Genomic DNA, 8,702 nt, shown 5'->3' with positions numbered 1-8,702 from the left:
TGTGTTAAGACAATCCCTATTAGGCTTTCCCTTATCTTGTGCAAAATTCTTAGAATGAAAACCTTCTCCATAAGATCTACATTTTCCTCTTTGGATTCTACCACTTCTACCTCTCTATCTTTGTTCATGCTTCATTGTCAAGATTTACTCAGCATTCAAGGCAGCTTCATTGTCAAGATTTACTCAGCCTTCAAGGCATATTGATATGCTTCTTCCACACTTTCCAATTTCACAAATCTTATCTCATCTTGCATTCTAGATCTCAACTAATTTAGGTACCTAGAAAATTTCTCAACCTCATCATCCACATGTCAAGATCTGATGTCTAGTATATAGAATTCCATGGTGTACTCTTTCATAGTTATGTCCTTTTGTCTCAAATTTTACATTTTTCTAAACAAGATAACTTAATAATTAGAAAGAAGCAAATTCTTCTTCACCTTGTTCACCAATTTCAACTAGATTTTGATCTTCTCTTTTCCTCTTCCCTATCTATCATTTTGTAAATGCTCTCACCACACTAAGGCATGACCTTTTAACCTAGTAACCATAATCTTCACCTTTCTATTATCAAGAGTTTTGTCAAACTCAAAGAATTTCTCCATATCATAGATCCAATCTAACACAAAAATTGTATCCAACTTTTCATCATAAGAAACAACTTTCACAATATGTTTTATATGTTCCCTAGGCAACACTCTCAACATTCTTTCATCATCTTGATCTTCTTAAAGTTTTGGATTAAGGTTTGGTGTCAGTACTTCATCATCACTCACATCATCAAGATGTGGTCTTCTCCTCTAGGTTGTCTCTAAGGGATCTAATGTAGCTACAATTTGTCTCAATATGTCCATAATAGTGGTATCATCATTTCCTCCACCTCAAACCATCTTGAGAAATAGGTTCATACAAGATTGTAATGCTCTACAAGTGATAGGTAAAATACATAGATTTGCCACCCTACAAACAAATCAATTAGGGTTCTAGATGATCCAATTCCTCAAGGATGAATCTCAAATGCTGCTACCACCTCACATAGGTATCAATGGGAAATGTAGGGCCAAAGATACACTTAATGGTCCAAACACCCTATAGACTAAAACACAAAAGAAACAAACAACACAAAGAATAATAGAAAGGAAAGAAGGAAAATGAAATATTTTATTAATTCATCAAATTGTCCACATACATCCCCAAATATGATGCCTTCCAAGTTACAACAAACACAATTATAAAATTCCAAACTTATATTTTTTCACGATCATTCATTCTTACTCTTCTAGCTCCCTTGAGTCCACAATTTATCCAAACTCTCTTGGCATACCTAACCTAATCCTAGACACCCCTATTTATACTTGCCAAAATAGCTTATAGAAGATTCTAGATCATTTCATATTAGAAGACAGGCCTTGAAAATCTTTGCACACATCCCAAGATGAGATCCTTGCATTAAATTCATGACCCAAGTTAAATACATAAGTTAGGTCACACTAGGAACTAATCTCAGACAAATTCTATAAAAGAAGGAACAAAGAATAAATAACTCAATCAGGCCTACTCAGAACATGAACGAATGCATGACCAACACTGGATAGCTCGGTACAAACAAGAATGTTCAACCAATACTGAACAACTCAACACATACATAAACTATCAGCCAATGTAGGGCAGTAACTGTAGCTTGGCAACTACTAGAGCTTGGAAATGACTAAAACTTAGCACTTGAAAAATGAACAAAGATGAATGGGATGTCAAGGAAACTTAGGATACTCCTACATCATGTAAGTACACATCTTGTCATATTACCATCTTTATTGAATGGCTTAGAACCCATTTTTTCATAGAAACTGATCAGGTTCTTTACAATGTTTTTTTTGCTTGACTCATCCATTTCTCTCAACCTAAGAATCTTCATGATGGGCCTATATTTCAAATTCCTCATCATTTCAACAAATAATCGACATCTTCCTACCACATTCAATTCTTCAAAGAATAATCTCCATATAGGATTAACTTTTCTTTGACAAGTATGCTTTGGAATCTTATCAAGAATCTATTGCAAAATATTAGTATCAATATCAATCAAATATCTTGGATTTCTAAAAATAATTATAGAAGGTATTATAATCTCTTTAGTGATCTCAACATTTTGAACATTTACATAATTCTTGGTGAATTGGGTACTTTCAACTGAAGATGATGTGCCTTGGCAATAAGATGCAAAAGATGGAATATCACCTAGGTGGTATGTTGATGTTGTGCTTTCAACATTACATGATTGAGTGCACACACCCTCCAATGTAGAACATGGTGTCTCTCCAACATGAGATGATAATGTGACTCCAATATTGGAAGATGGCATACCTTCCTAATTCAATTATCTTTTTGAGCATAAGAGTCTCATTTGTTCTCTGTCTTTCCAATTGTGTATCTTTTTTTCTTTCTCTTGGTGATTCTTATTCCTCTTCCAAAGCCATATTCTCATTAATTGTTTATGGTTTTCTTTGTTCACACAATACTTTCATTTTTTCCCTTATAATTGTCAAATCCCTCTCCTTCTCTTCCAGTGTTTGAATTTTGGGTTTCTTCATTGGCATGATCATGACGTCTACATGTCAAATCATTCAAAAATAAAAATTAAAATAATTTATAAAGAATCATGCAAACATATGAATTACAATGATATGTATGACTACAATATATTACAACTTGCCAAATCATAATACAATCTATTTTTATAGTCCCAATATATATTTAAAATTTACTTCACTAATCAATATATGTTGCAATTTACAGTTGAAATAGTGTATAAAATAGTTGAATTTGTACTTCCAACACCAATTATAGTGCTTTTTGACTTCCAAAACCATGAAACCCGCATTTCTTTCATAAAATCATAACATAGTAGACTCAAAAATAGAGAATGTGAGCCGGTCTCAATAGTCACATTGTTGTTTAAGTAATTTTTGTGTATTCACATAGTGCAATCTCTCTATGTAAATACACCTTTCCCTCCCTTCCTCTCCATCCTATCCCCTATATGTCTTCCTACGCCCTTCTCTCTCCATCTTATCTCTTACTCTCTCTCAAGAGTTCTCTCTCTCTCTCTCTCTCTCTCTCTCACACACACACACACACACACTCTCTCTCTCTCTCATAGACATATCTTGACCATCCAATCTCTTTTTAGGGAAATTTTTATATCATTGAAAATATGGTTTTGTTCTCTTTCTAGTGATGCTAGTTATTCTTCTAGATTTTTCTCTAGTTACATCATTTTCATTTTTTCATTTTTACACTACAGTGGATATCTTTGTTGTTTCATGTTCATGGATCATTTTCCTTTCTTTGGATGATTTTTTCTTCGATCATACTTTCTATTGTACTAGCCTTATATCTCTTTTGATCTTTGCAGACATCAAATGTATGCATTTTTGTAAACACGTTGAGATAAAATATCATATTCCATATGTATTTCTGTTTTAGTTGTTTTTCCTTGGTTTTCCTTCTAATTCATGCAATGTCATATGAGGGAACTCATACATATATTAATGTATTCTTGGGATATACAATATATTGTGCTTTATTGTACAAGCACTACTCTGATTAAGTGTCATGGGGGGTTGATGTTTTTTCCTTTTTTTGTTATCTAAATTTGTTTGATAAGTGACCCTTTTGTGACATTAGCATCATGTTGTGTCTAAGATTGATTTCTTGAGTGCACTATTATGTATTATTTTGTGCATTTTGATAATGATTCCTTGACATATATTTGCTCAGTTTTTGAGTTTCCTCTCACCTCACACTTGTCTTCATGAGAGGGGTCCTTTTATTGGTTCTTATGCTTCCTTGGCTTGATGGAATGAGTTTTTTATTTAATATTTGTTACTATATACTAAGTGCATGTAGTGGATGGGTACCTATGCATTTCAATGAGATGGACCATTTACCAAATAAACACTTTTTTTTGTTCCTATTTTGGATGCAACCTTCCATATTTGAGTGATCAAATCTTTGATCTTAAGTGTTTTTTTGCCATGTTTGTATCTTTGAGTTAAGTTGTTTTCTTTTTTGTGCCCCATTATTTGAGTAGTTACATCTAAGGGCACTCATGTAGATTATAGTCTTCTCTACTCGGCCATGTTTTATTTTAGTGGAGGTTTTTCAGATCAATTGTTACTTTTCGATACAGCTTTGTAGCTTCTTCCTACTTCAATGGTGTTCTTAATGGTCATCATTTTGTTCCTATCTTTTGATAAATTCTCTAGTTTGGAAGTTTTTGCAATCCTTCACTATTTATTTTAGTATTAGTATCATCTCTTCTCAAAGTATGATTTTCCCCATGTGGTTTTCTCTATTTTTCCTCTTTACAGAGATTTGGTTGTGATTGGGTACCTCATCAAGCCTTGTTGTCAGGACCCAAATTTACTTTCACCAGTAGTATCAAGGTTTCTAGCTACTCCCTAAGTTTATCTTAAGGTGGGATGTTAGAGTAATAATATATTTTCTTGTTATCTCTAGTTTACTTAAGCTAAATTATAGGCATATAATAATTAATTCTTTTATTAATCATTATCATGCAACCTAGGTTAATTCCATTTAGGATTTTTACCTTTTAGGTTCTAATTTTCTCCTTTTATAAGGATGGTAATTGTAAATCTATTCAATCTCTCTTGATGCATTTTACTCTTTGAGAGCAATTTTTTTGGGTTTTATTCTTCTCTTAGGACAAGCTTTTACATGCATGTCTCTTAGGTTGAGAAGATTTGTATTTCTCAAATCTAACATTTACCATAGAATCAATCTTATAAAAATATGTTTTTTAAATGTTCTTTTTGTAAACACCCAAAAATGGATAGACTTGTGAGTTTACATTTACCACACAAATTATTCTTCTATTAAGTAAGTGTTCTTAAATAGTTAATTAGTCATCTTTATTCCTCTATTATCAAATTTTTGAATCATTTAATCTTTATTAATATTTATTAAATAATTAAACTTATTTAATTGATAAAATTTTAATTAATTGATTATTATCAATTAATTAAACTTAATTTATAATTTCTCATAATTTAAATAATAATTACTAATTATTTAAATTAACTAATTTATTCCTCTTTATCTAATTAAATTCTAAATTCAATATAATTTCATCTTTATTTCTTTCAATTTCAATTTGAATTTCGATCAATTTTTATTTAATTTCAATTAATTCGACCTTTCTAATTTAATTTAATTTTTGATTCAATTAAATCTTATAAAATCTAAAAAATCAATTTTATGAGGAATTATGATTTCTAAAAAATAGAAAATCCTCATAAACTTAAATATCATTTTTCTAAAAACTCAAAATCAAAATACGTATTAATGTTTTCATTTTCAATGTTTGGAAACTTTATCTCTCCAAATATTGAAAATATCTCAGATTTTATCCTCTCTTTTTGGGTTTAAAATTGCAAACTTTCCAATTATTCCTCCAGTCTCTTTCATCCCTGTTCGTTGATCATGATTTTTCCAAATCGATCCCAACCATTTATGGATTTCCAAAAAATTTATATAAACAACCCTTTATCTCTTAATTTTATCATTGACTTTCACATTAAACCTCTGTTAGTTTTATATAATTTTGTTATCATTTGAAATCATATCTTTTAATCTTATTTCTCAAAGTTCAGAGTCTAAGTGTTGCCAAAATCATAGCTAAGTGCACATTTCATATGATCAAAGAGAAGCAACAAAAGCTTGGAGTTTGATTGGTTTGCATGTTTTATTGTGTGTTTCCAATTATTTAGTACTTCTTACTTTGTTGTTCATGGGCTCTATATGTTTTGTATCTTATTTGATTTCATTATTAGATCATTTGGTGCTACTAACCCTCATTTCTTGAATGTGCATATTTAAGCCTATACACTTTGCACCATAATATTATCACATAGGCCATATCATTAATATCATATAGAGGTTTTAATAACTCACTTATTTCTGTCACTCACCTTTCTCCCTACATGTCATGAAAATAGAGGTTCAACTTTTACTTTTAAAACCTAAAAACAATTATAATTGCACATTTTTATAAATAGAAAGTTATTCTTCTCAATTTTTAAAAGAAAATATGGTGCATCACATTTTGTTCTATAAGCTATATTATGTACCAAAAAAGGTGGATGTAGGAGAAATAAAATTCCTCTAAAATTTGTAGGTCATATACTCCAAAGGAGATGGTAAATAGAAGGACAAGACAAAAATATTGTGCATGAAACTTAGTAGAAAAGACACAAAGATTACGTGAAGAAATACTTTAAAAAATCATAGATAAAAGAAGTTGTAGTGCCTACCCCTAGTTTACATTCAGTTATTATTGCCAAACTCTTCTAGGCCAATTTATGTTTATGCTTGATGATTAGTAGAATTATTTTCTGGATTATTGAATATTGTTTTCATACTCAGTTGATTATATGATGAGACTACTTTGGTACTAGTTACTTCTTGTATGCATGATTATACTTTGATGATGATGATTTACAATGATTTCAGTTATTTAATAATGTTAGTTAGATTGATTTTGTATATGTGTTTTCTATAGATACTTACCTTGTACTTGCATGTATATATGGTGTGTGTGTATATATTTTTTTATGTGTGACATTTTTGATGTGGTTAAGGAAGGGAGTCGTAGTCACCTGCTAGTCAGGATCTACATGATGCACCACTTCTTGTCATTGCCTATTTAGTTTAAAATATATGTGTTTATACATGCATGAATTTTATGTAGATTGCAGATACCTTGTATCGACTTCCCTAAATTGCCCAAATGAGTGTACCCCATTGCAATATCTTAATGGTAAGAGAGGGGCGATAAATTCTTGAGTCTAAATCCTTACATTAAACAATTTGTCATAAAAATTTAGGACAAGTATCTGAGATGATTACCCTTCCAAATTCATCATATGATGTGAATTCATGATTATAACCTTTAAGTTTGATCTTGTATGTGGCATTTTATGATGGTTTTCCATATTTCTTCTTGTAAGTCTTTGGTGATTTCTGTTAATGAAGTCAAATTAAAAGATTAATTAATGATTTGATTTAATGAAAAATTATTATGATATTTTCAATATTTAATTAATTAGAAAATTAATTAAATAAAAATAATTAAATTCAAAGAGAAATTTATAGTATAATTTTAGAGTGTAATAATATTTATTTAATTTAATAATAGGAGATCATTTTTTTTATAAATACTAGATATTATTATTACTTAATAAATATATTATCAAAAAAAGACACTTCAAAAATAAGGTAATGAGTGAAAGAGAAATTAATTTATACAAAAATATTTTAAATTGCATAAAGTATGCATGAATACTTGAAAAAGTTAATAAAGAGTTAAACGATTATGATCAACAAGTTCCCCTGCATGATTGCACAATCAGTGCCCCAATTTTAGGGAAGAACTCCATATCAGAGATTGAGAGTTCTTTTCGTGAGGATTGGAATTTTTGGTGAAGGAATTTTTCAAAGAGAAGATTTCAAGAGAAGAGAATTCTCTCACAATCTTCAAGTGATTTTTTATTAGCATCAAAAACAGGTAGAGTCTTGTGTTTTGTTCACCCAGTGAATTATGTAATTTAATATTCATGTCTTCATCATGATTATTGAATTATTTTTTAAATTTCGTTGTGATGAACCTTTCAATCTTTCATTTGAATTTACTGGTATTCATATCAAATTCTTCTACATATATGAGGATTGAAAATTGGTAAAACCTCATTCTGTTAATTTAAAAGTTGTTAATTAAAGTGGAAAGAGTTTTGAAAGAAATAGAAATTTTAGAATATAAATTTGGCTAGTTGGTCATACTTTTCCAATTAGAGTATTGTTAGAATGTTATATATATATATATATATATATATATATATATATATATATATATATATATATATATATATATATATATATATATATATATATATATATATATATATATAGGGGGGCTTTTTTTTTAAATGTTTTTTAGTTAGTCTACAATTGCATGGTAGTAGCCTGTAAAGGCTAGTTGATAGGCCTAAAACACATTAATCTATATGTGATTGTTATTTTCTTAATTGCTTATAAATTTTAATATATTTTATTTTATTTTATTTTTATTATTATTTATTAATCATTTTTATTATTATTTATTAATTTGATTAATAATTAATGAATATTAATTTTTTTTATTAATTATTAATTAATTAAATTAAATTTAGTTTAATTAATAATAAATATTATTTAATAAAGTTTTAAATTTATTTTATTATTATTAATGATTTTAATTTTTAATAAAAATATTATTAGACAATCAATATTTATTATTTTAATAATTTGATAAATAATTATCTTTGAATTATTTTAGAATATGTAATTGTAATCAGATAAGGGCAATTGTACTTTATGTTCAAATATGGGAAATGGGTTAAGTTTTAAGGGTAAAATGTAAGCCTCATATATTTGAAAACTTAAATTGAAAATGAAAACTTAAATCATACTATTAACTTAGACTATACATGTCTTTAAAATCAAACCAAAACTCTGAAACGACACAGTTAACTACATCATGTCTTATGTTTTGGGGTTTGGGTTGACTAAAGTGTTGACCAATCTTAAGACGTTACCAGAGGTTTGGGAGTTCTGTGTTTGTAATGTCATGATGATGATTTGAT

Source organism: Cupressus sempervirens, chromosome 5, assembly GCF_028749045.1.
Source record: "Cupressus sempervirens isolate cs-2001-9-10 chromosome 5, ASM2874904v1, whole genome shotgun sequence".
Taxonomy (NCBI): Eukaryota; Viridiplantae; Streptophyta; class Pinopsida; order Cupressales; family Cupressaceae; genus Cupressus; species Cupressus sempervirens.
Note: the sequence above shows the minus strand (reverse complement) of the source record.